Source organism: Myotis daubentonii, chromosome X, assembly GCF_963259705.1.
Source record: "Myotis daubentonii chromosome X, mMyoDau2.1, whole genome shotgun sequence".
In the NCBI taxonomy this organism is placed as follows: Eukaryota; Metazoa; Chordata; class Mammalia; order Chiroptera; family Vespertilionidae; genus Myotis; species Myotis daubentonii.
The window spans coordinates 36,326,083-36,339,420 of NC_081861.1; the positions used below are offsets into that span (position 1 = coordinate 36,326,083).

At 38.7% G+C, this 13,338-nt stretch overlaps 1 protein-coding gene and 1 pseudogene across 10 annotated transcripts in view; both read right to left on the reverse strand.

Annotated features, from left to right (window-relative positions):
- The window catches only part of STAG2 (STAG2 cohesin complex component), a 154,308-nt gene that overhangs the window by 92,507 nt on the left and 48,463 nt on the right, over window positions 1–13,338 (reverse strand). The window lies entirely within an intron of this gene.
- Window positions 8,733–8,898, reverse strand: LOC132225478 (U2 spliceosomal RNA; annotated as a pseudogene).

The following is a 13,338-nucleotide window of genomic DNA, read 5'->3' on the forward strand; positions in this document are numbered from 1 at the left end:
TGCAGGATACAAATCAACATGTGCTTCTATATACAAACAATGAACAATCAAAAAAGGAAATTAAGAAAACAATTTCCATTTACAATAGCACCAGAAGAATAAAATACCCTGAATAAATCTAGCCAAGAGGGTGAAAGGCATACACTGAAAGATACAAAACATTGCTGAGTGAAATTAAACAAAACACAAATAAATGGAAAGACACTCCATTCGTGATTGGAAGACGTAATATTATAAGGATGTCCATAATACCCAAAGCAATCTACAGGTTCAACATAATCCCAAGAACACTTTCTTACAGAAATAGAAAAATTCATCATACAATTCAAGGGACTCCAAATAACTAAAATAACTTAGAAAGAAGGAACAAAGTTGAAGGCATGACACTTCCTAATTTCAAAACATATCACCAAGCTACAGTAATAAAAAAAAAATGTAGGACTGGCATACAAACATACAGACCAATGGAATACAATGGAGAGGCCAGAAATAAAACCTGACCTACATATTTTCTTTAAAAGGGCCCAAGACCACTCAATGGGGAAAGGACAGTCTCTTCAACAAATGGTGCTGGGAAAACTAGATGTCCACGTGCAAAAGAATGAAATAGGACCATTCATTATCTCATACCATATACAAATATTAATTCAAAATGGACTAAAGATCTAAACATTAAGACCTAAAATTATAAAACTCCTGGGGGGGGGGAGGAACAGGGGGAAAACGCCATAACACTGAACTTGGCAATGGTCTTTTAGATAGGACAAAAAGAACAATGTAAAAAAAAGGAAAAATAAACAGGACTACACAGAAACTTTTACACATGAAAGGACACCATTAACAGAGTGAAAAGGCAACCTACAGAATGAGAGAAAATATGTGCAAACCATATGCCTGATACGAAGTTAATATCCACTATATATAAACAATTCCTACAACTCGACAACAACAAAAAAATCAAATAACCTAAATTAAAAATAGGCAAAGAACTTGGATCAAAACCACGATGAAATGCCATTCCACACCCTCTGGGATGGCTAGAATAAAAAAGACACAATAAAAAGTGTCTGCAAAGATGTGGAAAAATCGCCCTAACCGGTTTGGCTCAGTGGATAGAGCATCTGCCTGCGGACTGAAAGGTCCCGGGTTCGATTCCGGTCAAGGGCATGTACCTTGATCGCGGGCACACCCCCAGTAGGAGGTGTGCAGGAGGCAGCTGGTCGATGTTTCTCTCTCATCGATGTTTCTAACTCTCTATCCCTCTCCCTTCCTCTCTGCAAAAAATCAATATATATATGTTTTAATGTGGAAAAATTTAATATCCATGTACTGTAGGATTGTAAAACTGCACAACTACTATGTAAAACAACATGGAAGCTCCTCAAAAATTTTTAAATAAAACTGCCATATGATCTAGCAATCCCCACTTCCAGGTATATGTCCAAAATAATTGAAAGTTGGGTCTCAAAGAAATAGTTGCAACAACCATATTCAAAGCAGCACTATTTATAATAGCCAAGAGGTAGAAGCAGACCACATCACTATCAACAGTTTAATAGGTAAACAAAACGTGATATACATACAATGAAATATTATTCATCCTTAAGAAAGGAAATCCTGTCAGATGCTACAACATGGATGAACCTTCCGGGCATTATAATAAATTTGAAATAAGCCAGTCAGTCACAGAAAGAGAAACACAGGGGTGGGCAAAAGTAGGTTTACAGTTGCTCATATGGAAAAAGATATGCAGGTAATGATTATTACAATGGCTTTATTAACTGTTTTGTGTACTCACACTATACAGCTACTTTTGACCACCCCTGAACTATATGATTCTATTACATGAGGTATCTAAATAGTAGTACAATTCAGACGAGATCGGACGCGTTCAGGGTGGTATGGCCGTAGACAATAGTAGTACAATTCAAAGAAACAACAAGTAGATTGTGGTTACCAGGGAGTGAGGGAGGTCAAAAGGGGGAGTTGTTGTTTAATGGGTATAAAGTTTCAGATTTTGGAGACAAAAGTTCCAGAAATCTGTTTCACAAAAAGATCAATTTACTTAACACTGCTGAACTGCCCACTTAAAAATGATTCAAATGGCAAATGTTATTTGGGTGGGGGGGGGTAGAGTTTAGCACAATAAGAAATTAAATTTAAACCCCCTTTTATCAAGCAAGTTTCCCTCATGTCACACAAACTCACAAGATTTTACCAATCACCAATTACTGGACAATACCTTTCTACTAAAAAAGAATACTATACACCTTAACTACTGCTATCTTTTGAAATGTAAATCTATAAATGCTAATAAAGATTCAGCAAACATTTACTATTAATAAGAACCAATAAAGGGTAGGGGGCAAAAGTAGGTTTACAGTTGTTCATATGGAAAATAATACAATAAATTATAATGCAAGAATAAACTGTGTGTGGTACACCTACACAATGGAATACCACACTGCTGTAAAAAAGAAACTCTTACTACTGGCAACAGCATGGATGGACCTGGAGAGCATTATGCTAAGCGAAATAAGCCAGTCGGAGAAAGATAAATATCACATTATTTCACTCATTTGTGGAATATAATGAACAAAAATAGATCCAGAGACACAGAAGCATCAAACAGACTACCAAACCTCAGAGAGAAGGGGGGGGAGGGGGAGATCAACCAAAGGACTTGTATGCATGCATATAAGCATAACCAATGGACACAGACAGTAGGGGAGTGGAAGTGGTTGGGGAGAGGTCAATGGGGGAAAAAGGAGACATATGTAATACTTTAAACAATAAAGAATTTAAATTTGAGCCCAACTGGCATGGCTCTGTGGTTGAGCGTCGACCTATGAACCAGATCACAGTTTGATTCCCGGTCAGAGCATATGCCTGGGTTTTGGGCTCGATCTCCAGTAAGGGGCATGCAGAAGGCAGCTGACCAATGATTCTCTCTCATCATGGATGTCTCTCTCTCTCTCTCTCTCCCTCCCTCCCTCCCTCCCTCCCTTCCTCTCTGAAATCAATAATAATGGTTTTCAGTCAATAAAGGAAAAATACCACATGATCTCACTCATTCATGGACAATAGAGACCATTATAAACTTTTGAACAATAATAGATACAGAGGCAGAGCTGCCTCAAACAGATTGTCAAACTGCAGCGGGAAGGCCGGGGAGGGTTGGGGGGCAGGAGGTAGTGGGGTAAGAGATCAACTGAAGGACTTGTATGCATGCATATAAGCATAACCAATGGACATAAGACACTGGGTGATAGGGGAGGCTAGGGGACTGTCTAGGGCGGGGGGATAAAATGGATACATATGTAATACCCTTTGTAATACTTTAAGCAATAAAAAAAATAAAATAAAATAAAATAAAATAAAATAAAATAAAATAAAATATCTGGAAGAAAAAAAATAGATACAGAGGCAGAGCTGCCTCAAACAGATTGTCAAACTGCAGCGGGAAGGCCGGGGAGGGTTGGGGGGCAGGAGGTAGGGGGGTAAGAGATCAACTAAAGGACTTGTATGCATGCATATAAGCATAACCAATGGACATAAGACACTGGGGGATAGGGGAGGCTAGGGGACTGTCTAGGGCGGGGGGATAAAATGGATACATATGTAATACCCTTTGTAATACTTTAAGCAATAAAAAAAATAATAATAATAATGGTTTTAAAAAAAAGAATAAACTATGTTTCACATACAACTGTAAAATTACTTTTGCCCCACACAATATATTATTAAATGCAAATAGAACATACAGTATAACTAGTGTTTACATGTATTAGGTATATTTTAAAGTATATTGCCGAGAACCTGAAACTAGTATCTTGAATTTATAGTTATTGCAACTTTGCATTTAAAACATTTTTTGTTGTACCAATGATTTGTCTGCTAAGCCATTCAGTCAGGAAAGAAACTTCTCAATTAGAAAATTATTCTTTAGAAAACAATTTGTGGTAATGATCCACTTCACAAAAAAATTTCTGGCAAATAATATAGCAAAATCTGAGAACATGTATAAGGAGATTCTTCATGTGCAAATATCTCCCATCTTATTCTACGGCCCAACCAGTATGGCTCAGTTGATTGAGCAGCGTCCTATGCATCAAGAGGTAACTGGTTCCATACCTGGTCAGAACACATGCCTGGGTTTCTGCCTTGATCCCCAGTACGGGTTGTGCAGGAGGCAGCTTATCAATGTTTCCTTTGATGTTTCTACTCTCTCTCTCTCCCCCTTCCCCTTTCTTTCTCTCTCTCTCTCTCTCAAATCAATAACAACTTATTTTTGTAAAAAAGAAATATTTGGGCTGGCTGTTGTGGCTCAAAGTTTGAGCGTCAATTCCTAGTCAGGGCACATGTCTATGTTGAGGGCTCAATCCCGAGTAGGGGGTGTGAGGAGGCAGCCAATCAATGATTCTCATCATTGATGTTTCTATCTCTCTCTCCTTCTCCCTTCCTCTCTGAAATCAACAAATACAGTTTAAAAAAATATTTGCCATCTTATTTTATAATTAATTTGGCAAAAATGCTCAAAATGCTCTTTTCATCAAGAAAAACACTCTCTACCATCAGCAATTATGCTTAGCATTCCTGATTAATATATTCCAAACAAAAAAGGGAAAAAAGTTTTCTTCTCCAACTGCTTCTTATAAATTATTCTGCTAATGTTTGCCAATTATCCTACTCATAACACTTTACTTGACTGTTTTACTTCATTATATTCTGCCCCAACCCCCATCCATCCTGTATGAACTGCTTTGGCTAGCAATAACAACTTACTAGGTACTGGAAGATATTTTTACCTGTCTCTTTTTCTGTCCAAAGTTACAGAGCAACAAGCAGTGTCTCCACTGCTGAAGTGGCTATACAATCATTAACAGAGTTACTAGTGAACCTACCTCACTAATTCATATTGATCATAACTTGCAGATCATGAAATGGTTCAGAAATCAGTGTGGCAGATTCAACTCTCACACCATGAAACACATCATCAACATAACTCTTTTTAAAATATATATATTTTATTGATTTTTTACAGAGAGGAAGGGAGAGGGATAGAGAGTTAGAAACATCGATGAGAGAGAAACATCCATCAGCTGCCTCCTGCACACCTCCTACTGGGGATGTGCCCGCAACCAAGGTGCATGTCCTTCAATGGAATCAAACCTGGGACCCTTCAGTCCGCAGGCCGATGCTCTATCCACTGAGCCAAACCAGTTAGGCCGTGGTCAGCAAACAGCGGCTTGCGAGCCACACACGGCTCTTTAGCCCCTTGAGTGTGGCTCTTCCACAAAATACCACGAGCAGGTGCGCACGTACAGTGCAACTGAAACTTCGTGGCCCATGCGCAGAAGTTGGTATTTTGTGGAGGAGCCAGTATTTTGTGGAAGAGCCACACTCAAGGGCCCAAAGAGCCGCATGTGGCTCGCAAGCTGTAGTTGGCCGACCACTGGTAGGGCATCAACACAACTCTTAACAACTATTAGGTCTGGCACTTAATATCAAATGCATGCAACAAATTGTGTTGATCAGCATATTACCTTAAAGAACTAACTATAAAATAAAAATGTATATATGTGTGTATATGCATTTGTTTGTCTGCACAAAAAGACATACTGGAATTAATAAGAAACTTTTTTTTAGGTTGCCAATATAGGGGAGGGGATGAAAGAATGAATAAGGGGGCAGGAATCTCTGGAGACTTCTGTGTATACCTTTTTATATAATTTTATATTTTGATTTAGGAAAATAAATTGCCTGTTCAAAAACTATGAAACTGAATTTTTGAAATGCGTAAGATCGTAAAAAATTAAAAATAAACCTAATCTACAATGTACATCAAATAAATGTCATGAGCATACAGTGAAAGCATTTATAGTAAGTTTAAAAATCAAAACTTTGCCAAAACCGGTTTGGCTCAGTGGATAGAGCGCCGGCCTGCGGACTGAAAGGTCCCAGGTTCGATTCCGGTCAAGGGCATGTACCTGGGTTTCAGGCACATCCCCAGTAGGAGATGTGCAGGAGGCAGCTGATGGATGTTTCTCTCTCATCGATGTTTCTAACTCTCTATCTCTCTCCCTTCCTCTCTGTAAAAAATCAATAAAATATATTTTAAAAAAAATCAAAACTTTATCCACAGTGGGATGAATTCCAAGGACAAAAAAATATAAAGAAAAGTTAAACTTTACTTAATAGTTTTGTTGCACTGCTGATTCTGTTCATCTGGAGTTATTTTCTTTTTACTATACCACTAGCAAATAAGTAATCATGTTAATGATATCAACAATCGAGTTTAAGGTGTAAGAGAAAAAAAGGTGATTATCTAAAAAGCTTTTATAATAGCCCTAGCTGGTTTCGCTCAGTGGATAGAGCATTGGGCGACCCGCAGACTGAATGCCAGGTTAGATTCTGGTCAAGGGCACATGCCCGGGTTGTGGGCTCGATCCCCAGTAGGGGGCGTGCAAGAGGCAGCCGATCAATGATTCTCATTGTTGATGTTTCTATATATCTCTCTCCAAAATCAATAAAAATATATTTTTAATTAAAACAAAAAACTTTAATAACACATGCTGAAATTTAATTGAAGGAAATGCAAAAACCACATGAGCCATCATTATACCTGTTAGAATAGTCACAATAAAAAGTAGTGGCAAACCCAAACCATAGCAGAGATGCAAAGAAACTGATTCAAATGTGAAATGGTAAAAAGTTTAGGAGTTTTCTTTGAAACACCATACATGCTTCACCACAAAAAAAGATACAATGATTATGTGATGGAATAGAACATTAGCTAAAGCTATGGTAATTATCATATTGCAATATGTAAATGTATCAAATCAACATATTGTACAACTTATATGTAAATTATATCTCAATAAATTTTTAAAATTTAGATTTTAAAACCATATACACATTTGCCATTAAGAACAAGCAATCTTACTACTAAGCATTTTATCCCCCCAAAATTAAAAATCTATGTCCACACAAAAAATGTGTACAAGAATGTTCATAGCAGATTTACTTGTAATAGCCAGAAATTGAAAACAACTCTATTATAGGTTGAATTCTGTCACCCCAAAATTCATATTTTGAAGTCCTACCCTCAAGTACCTTGGAATGTGATCTTATTTGGAGTTAGGGTCTTTACAGAAGTTATCAAGTTAAAATGAGGGCACTTGTGTGGGCCCTAATTCAATGACTACTATCCTTATAAAAAAAGGAAAATGGCCATAGCCGGTTTGGCTCAATGGATAGAGTGTTGGCCTGTGGACTGAAGGGTCCCAGGTTCAATTCCTGTCAAAGGCACATGCCCGGGTTGCAGGCTCGATCCCCAGTAGGGGGCGTGCAGCAGGCAGCTGATCAATAATTCTCTCTCATCATTGATGTTTCTATCTCTCTTCCTCTTTCTTCCTCTCTGTAATCAATAAACATATATTTAAAGCAAACATCTTAAAAAAAAAAAAGAGTAAAATATTTAAATAAAAACACTGGCCTGTGTGCTCAATGGTTAAGAGTGCCAGCCCATGCACCAAAAGGTCAGGGGTTCAATTCCCTAGTCAAGGGCATGTACCTAGATTGCAGGTTCAATCCCCAGGCTGGTCGGGGCTTGTGCGGGAGGCAACCAATTGATGGGTCTCTCTCACATATCTCTCTCTCTCTCTCTCTCTCTCTCTCTCTCTCTCTCTATATATATATATATATATATATATATATATATATATATTTCTCTCCCCTCTCTCACCCTCCCTCCCACTCTCTCTCTCTAAAAATCAATGAAAAAAAATATCCTCAGGTGAGAATTAACCAAAAAAAGGAGGAAATTTGATGACAGACATGTACACAGTAAGAATATCATCCTATATAATAGAGGTGATATGCAAATTGACCCTCACTCTGTCACGCCGGAACAATATTACTGCGCCCACAGTGGAGGCAGGGTTCCCATAACACAAGATGGCTGTGCCCACAGCAGAGGTGGGGTTCCCGTTACAAGCCATAATGAGCAATCAGCAGGGACCTGATACTGCGTGGCACCGAACCAGGGGACTTGAGAATGCACCCCCCCAACCCCTCTGACACTTCTATTATAGAGAAAGGGCAAATAGCAATTATTAAAATATTTCCTCTAATTAATTCCCTTTTAACACATTGTTTGCAGGTAGTTTTTATCGTGCGCTAACAGGTGGCGCGGGCCATTTTTCCTAATTTTTTGCGCAAATGGCAACGTTCAGTAAAATTACGATAACTTTAGTTTACGTATTTATACATTACCCGCATTCTACCGCTAGTCTATAAAAAATGTATTAATACATATCCCGCGCTCTACTACCAGTCAACGTAAAACGTATAAGTAAAACGTATAAATACGTTTCCCACATACAATGTGTTAATGTGCACGAATTTCATGCACTGGGCCACTAGTGTGAAGATAAAGGCAGACACCAAGGCGATTCTTCTATAAACTGAGTACACCAAAGATTGCTAGCAGCCACCAGAAGCTAGGGAAGAGGCATAAACAGATTCTCTCTCACAGCCCACAGAAGAAAGCAACCCTGCTGACACCTTAGTCTTAGTCTAGTATTTCTAGTCTCCAGAACTGTGAAACTATAAATTCCCATAAGCCACCCAGTTTGTGGTACTTTATTATGGGCAGCTTTAGCAAACTAATACAAATCCAAATGTCCTTCAATGAGTGAATAGTAACCAAACTGCAGTACATCCATACCATGGAATACAACACAGTAATAGAAAGGAATTACCTGTTGGAATATAAAAACTTGGATGTAACTAAAGAGAATAATTTGAATGGGGGGAGCCAATCTCAACAGGTTACATACTGTATGGTTTCCATTTATACTACACTTGATCTTAGCCAAAAGGCCGAGAAGCAATGGTTTCCATTTATATAACAGCCTTCAAAATAACAAAATTATGGAGGACACATTAATGGTTGCTAGGGATTAGAAACAGAATAGAGGAAGGTGAGTGTAACTATAAACAAGTATATGAGGGGATCTTTGTGATAATGGAACAGTTCTGTATCTTAATGGTGGCAGTGGTTAAAACCATCTACACACGTGATAAAATTTCATAGAATTATCAATACACAAACACAGCCACATAAATGAAAGCACGTATAACTTCAAAATCTGAATAAACTTTGTAAATAATATCAATATCAATTTCCTGGTCTTGATATCCTATATAATGAAGCTGTAATATGCAAATTAACCCTCACACCCTCACAAGATGGCTGCCTACAACCAGGCCAGCAGGGGTGTTAGTGAGAGATGACAAACAACTGAATAAGCAGGCTGTGTGGAGCAACCAGGCCAGGGGGGGGGGGGGGAGGCTGTGAGGGGTGACCAGGCTGGAAAGGGGGACAGTTGGGGGCAACCATGCCAGCAGGGGGGCAGTTGGGGGTGACCAGGCCAGCAGGTGGGGCAGTTAGGTGCAACCAGGCCAGCAGAAGGAGGCAGTTAGGGGCAACCAGGCCAGCAGGGAGGGGGCAGTTGGGGGCAACCTGGCCGGCAGCAGGGGGCAGTGAGGGGCGACCAGGCAGGCAAGCGAGTGATTAGGAGCCAGTGGTCCAGGCTTTTGAGAGGGATGTCCCGGATTGGAGAGAGTGCAGGCTGGACTGAGGGGACCCCCCCCCCCAGTGCACGAATTTCATGCACTGGGCCTCTAGTTGTACTATAGTTATGCAAGATATTACCAATGAGGGAAATTAGGTGAAGGGTATATATAATCCCTGTTACATTATTTTGCTACTTTTTGTGAATCTGGTATTATACCAAAGTAAAACTTTGAAATGTCTAATCAAAATTCTAGCAAGATTTTCTTTTTTACTCAACAAACTGATTCTTAGTTGAAAAGGCAAAGGAATTAGAATAGCCAAAACAATTTTGAAAATGAACAAATTTGGAGGACTCACACTATACTCTATATCAAGGCTTACTGTAACGTTACTGTAATAAAGACAATGTGAATGGTGATCAAAACAGAGCAACGGAATAGAGACCTGAAATAGACCCACACACATGTGGTCACTTGGTTTTTGCCAAAGGTACCCATGCACTTCAATAAAGAAAGACAGTCTTTTCAAACAATTAGATATCCATATGCCAAAAAAAAGTTCCTTAACCCATACCTTGTATCATATGGAAAAATTAAGTCAAAAAGAATGCTAGACTAAAATGTAAAAACTTTAAAACTTCTAGGCGACTTTATTTGTAATCATCAAAAGGTGGAAAACAGCCCAAATGTCCCTCAACTGGTGAATGGATATGCAAATTGTTATATCCATACAATGGCATACTACTCAATAATAAAACACACACATCTGATACATATGATGAGGCCGAATCTTTCTTTTAAGAAATAATTAATTTATTAAATGAACATTTTTGTATATGTGTCCCAAAACAATCAGCCAGTGCTGAAGTCAGCCAAACTCTGCTCTCACCTAAAGACAATACACTGGGGGACTACTCTGCAAAGCGGGTGATTCTCCAGTACCATGCCGCACATCTGAAACCAACACAGAACAATACTGAATGTAAAGTCAACAGAAAAAAAAATTAGGTGGGGAAAAAAATTATTGCTATAAGTTCTCTCAGCAACTTCCTATATTTCCTTTTAGTACTTTTGTAATTACCCATTTTAAAGGCATGGCTTCTGTTTTGCATATCATTACACACATATGAGGCTGAATCTTAAAAAGCACTATGCTAAGTGAAGGTAGCCAGATTCAATAGGCTACTTATTGTATGATTCCATTTATATGACAGTCAAAAGGGAAAGAAAAATGGATGAAAAACAGATCAATGGTTCCCAGGGGCTCAGGTTGAGGAGAATGACTATACCAGTGCTCAGCAAACTCATTAGTCAACAGAGCCAAATATCAACAGTACAACGATTGAAATTTCTTTTGAGAGCCAAATTTTTTAAACTTAAACTATATAGGTAGGTACATTGTTATTAACTTAATTAGGGTACTCCTAAACTGGCCTTTGCTAAAAACGTCCTCAATCTGATTGAGGTATGTTCGCTGAGGTCAACCCCTTCCAACTCTCCCATCCACACTCGTCTTGTATACTTGTTTCAGATAGATGAGTGTGGATGGGAGAGTTGGAAGGGGTCGACCTCAGCGAACATACCTCAAAACAATGTACCTACCCCGCGCTACGTATCCCGCGGCCCACCTACACCACATCTCCCATCACCCGACCGACCGACACCCCAAACTTCTTCTAAAGCCACTTCTTCAAAATAGACTCACCCAGGCCGAAAACCGACTTCTGCGTATGGGCCACGAAGTTTCAATTGAACTGTACGTGTGTGCCCGCACGTGGTATTTTGTGGAAGAGCCACACTCAAGGGGCCAAAGAGCCGCATGTGGCTTGCGAGCCGGGGTTTGCCGACCACTGGACTATACCATGGAGTATAGTAAAACTTACTAATTCAGGTTAGGGGGTGTGAGTTAAAGCCCAAAGTCCATTATACAATAAAGTAGGTTTTCTGAATGACGGTTAGAAAAAAACTGACTAATCAGTTTACCCGTTTTTACTTATGTAGGCACGTTTTTGTAATTAAAATTACGTATGTATGAAGTTTAATTTCACAGAAAAGTTTTCTATATGTATTACTGTAATTTTAAGTTTATACTGAATAGGTTTAGTAAATGTGTGCATTCACCCATCACCACAAATAAACAAAAGCACTCAGCTGGGGCGTGGCTTAGTGCATGTCAGAACATAGGTGGCACAGGTTAAAACTGCCACAGAAAGTCACACCACATGACAAAAGAAACCAATTACCACATGTGATACAGTGTGATCACATGCTAATCATTCGCCCAACATTGTTTACAAGCAGTGGCTCTTGGATTTAAATATGTAGACTATAGTTGTAGATATGTAATATTTATTTATGTCTGTGAAATTACTAGTGTTTTTTACAACATATGGCCTATTAATTAAATTTTGTTAACAATAACAGTAAATTAATAACAAAAAAATTAACCTGTTAAATTTAATTATAAGCAAATCTTGGTTAAAAGCATTTTTAAATTAACAGGGTGTCAATTTTCACATACGACATACGGAACAAAAATTTTGTCCATTAAACCCAAAGTCCGTTAAATTGAGGCCCGCAAAATTGAGGGTTTAGTGTTTTGGAGGGATTTGTGGGGTAGAGATACTAGAACTGAAATATATCTTGATTCTGATGATTATATACAACTATTTGCCAAAACTCACAGAACTGTATAATAAAAAGAGTGATTGGACTTTATGTAAATAATATCTTTCTTTTGTTGTTAATCCTCACGGAAGGATACTTTTCCACTGATTTTTGGAGAGTGGAAGGGCAAGGGAGAGACAGAGAGAGAGAGAAACATCGATGTGCGAGACACATCAATTGGTTGCTTCCCACTTCAACCGAGGTATGTGCCCTTGACCAGAATCGAACCCGGAACCGTCCAGTCCACCAGCTGACGCTCTATCCCAGTGGTTCTCAACCGTCTGGCCCTTTAAATACAGTTTCTCATGTTGTGACCCAACCATAAAATTATTTTCGTTGCTACTTCATAACTGTAATGTTGCTACTGTTATGAATGGTAATGTAAATATCTGATATGCAGGATGGACTTAGGCGACCCCTGTGAAAGGGTTGTTCGACCGCCAAAGGGGTCGCAACCCACAGGTTGACAACCGCTGCCACTGAGCCAAACCAGCAAGAGCTGTAAATAATATCTTAGTAAAAGTAAAATTTAAAGTCTGTGTCCATCTTCTAATTAGTTTCTTTGATATTTACACTGAAACCCCAAAACTACATGTTTTAGCCCAGCCGTGGGCAAACTACGGCCCGCAGGCCAGATCCAGCCCGTTTGAAATGAATAAAACTAAAAAAAAAAAAAAAGACCGTACCCTTTTATGTAATGATGTTTACTTTGAATTTATATTAGTTCACACAAACACTCCATCCATGCTTTTGTTCCGGCCCTCCGGTCCAGTTTAAGAACCCATTGTGGCCCTCAAGTCAAAAAGTTTGCCCACCCCTGTTTTAGCTGCTTGAACAATATTTAATTCCCTTTTGCTCTTGCCATTTTAATCAACACATAATCATCTCTCATACCAAGTGACATGATTAAAGATTTTGGCCAATGGCTGCATGCATTTATAATTTTAACAAATAATACCAAAATTGGCCCCCAAAGACAAAGGTTATAACAATTTGTACTTCCACCAGCAACCTATGTATGGATCTGTTTCTGTACTTTCAAATTTTTTACTAATCTGCTAAAAGATGACAAAGGGTTAATGCAGGGTT